Source organism: Gossypium arboreum, chromosome 5, assembly GCF_025698485.1.
Source record: "Gossypium arboreum isolate Shixiya-1 chromosome 5, ASM2569848v2, whole genome shotgun sequence".
In the NCBI taxonomy this organism is placed as follows: domain Eukaryota; kingdom Viridiplantae; phylum Streptophyta; class Magnoliopsida; order Malvales; family Malvaceae; genus Gossypium; species Gossypium arboreum.
Window position 1 is genome coordinate 85,899,947 of NC_069074.1, and position 2,199 is coordinate 85,902,145.

The window sequence follows — 2,199 nt, forward strand, 5'->3', positions numbered from 1 at the left end:
AACTTAATCATATTTTAACATAATTATTATTAACTACAATTTAATAAAATAATATATAATTTAATAATATTATTAATATAGTTATTAATAATATTTAATAATAATTTTAATATAAAATTATTATTAAGAATATTTCAATGCCTAATATATTTGCTTCAATCTAGCCTCTCACCTGTTGTCTTAAGTCACAATTGCCAATATAAAAAAATGAGTTTAACAATCGCCAATAACGCACTGTCAAAGAAAAATGAACAATACATATTGGTAAGTGTATGTCAGCATAAGATACACATAACATATTGCATGCCATTGTTTCGTTTTTCTATTAGCATTTCTAATTTTTAACAGTAAAAATGGATCGAATTTTTAACAAAAATTATCAATTTGCTCATTAATCTAATGTACAAAAACTAATTTATCTATTATTTTTAGTACAAGGATAAAATACAATCTACCACCTAATAAAAAAGCATTGTATTTTTACCAATCCAACATTAGTTCATCTATCTTTAATTAAGCAACAACGAGTAGACATATTTCTTTATGAGCATGCATGCCCATTCACAACCAACAAGGTTTGATTATTAAGCAATTGATTGTTTTGAATATTAACAGTACTCAATTTATATCTATGTAGGAATCAACCCTAGTTATTCTGTAACAGTTAAAGCCAAATACTCCACTACTTACATGTTAGCTATGTTAGGAACCTTCCAGACCATTATTGTACAAATCAAATGTTTTTTTTTTATTAAAGGATGTACAAATCAAATGTTGATATATAATGGTAGCCGAAAAAATATCTGTAACCACATCTACAAGCCCCACACTAATTTGCTTTTAAGGCCCTCTGGCACAAAAGATTCACCAATCAAGTTTCTTAAGGTGAGCTTTCCACCTTTAACTATTTACCACTAGCAGACAACTCTATATTATAATCCTCTATCCAACATCAATTTTCTAACTCTTTCCGCATCCTCCACCCTCCCCGCATCGCTATATATCTTCATCAATAATTCAAAATTATGTTGGTTATCCGCTCCAAATTCGAAAAGTTTTTGACCTGCAATCTCTCCTATTTGTATGTTTCCATGAACCGAACAGCATACAAAGATTGCTCCCACACGCTTGGCCTCGCCTCAAACTCCATTCTCTCCACTATCATGTTGAAAGCATCATCTATCAGCCCTGCACTCCCGTAAAGATTTACCATGCAAGCGTAGTGCTTCATTCTCGAATCAATCCCATACTTCTTTCTCATTAACCAAAACAGTCGCTCTCCGTCCTTGACCAAACCAAAATGAGCACAAGCCGATAGTATTGCTACAAACGTGATGCTATTAGGTGAAGTACCGCTCCTCACTATCTGTTCGAAGTACAGTAGAGCTTCTGGGTGTTTACAATGGCCAAAGATTATTGAATTCCGTGACACAATATCCCGCTCGAGCATTCGTTGAAACAACCAACTTGCTCCATTTTACTTGCCAAGATTAGAATAAACAACGATCATAGCGTTAACGACAGATGTATTCCACTCAATCCTTTACCTGAGAACCCATTCGTGTATCTGTGCTGCAGTCTTCAATGAACAAAAACTAGACAGAATAGTGGATTTAGTAACAGAGTCAGGCTCAAATCCCTCTTGAATCATCCCACGGAATACCTGTAATGCCCCAGCCAATAACCCGCGATAAATATAACCCGTCAACATAGAATTCTAAGAAATGTTATCCTTACATGCAATGCTATCAAAAACCCGCCTAGCCTTAACTATGTCTCCACATTTTGCGTACATATCAGTAAGAGCATTAAGCACAACAAGACTCCGTTAGTTTTTAATATTTATCGAGTTTAATTTTTTTATCAATAACTTACTACAACGAGACTCCATTCTATTGGGTGCTCAATCAAAACTCCGCTTATTCTTTTTCCTTCTGATAAAAGAGAGAAAAATAAATAAACCAGCAGCTGCATCCAACACCATTCTTACCTCATGTATATATCATCATGCAGTACCTGAAGTATCACTGCCGGAGGATAAAAAGATAAACTGGGAACACTAATAATTTACAGACACTTTGAATCAAAGAAATTTTCGGGCATAAACCAGTTAGCATTAGCAGTTGCAGATAAACAACACCCCGAAACAACCACTATTGAGTCCAAGCGTGCATTGATTAAAGAAGGAAAGGAAGCCAT

At 34.2% G+C, this 2,199-nt stretch overlaps 1 pseudogene; it reads right to left on the reverse strand.

Moving 5' to 3' along the window:
• Positions 1-932: 932 nt before the first annotated feature.
• On the reverse strand, positions 933-2,199 carry LOC108458792 (pentatricopeptide repeat-containing protein At4g25270, chloroplastic-like; annotated as a pseudogene).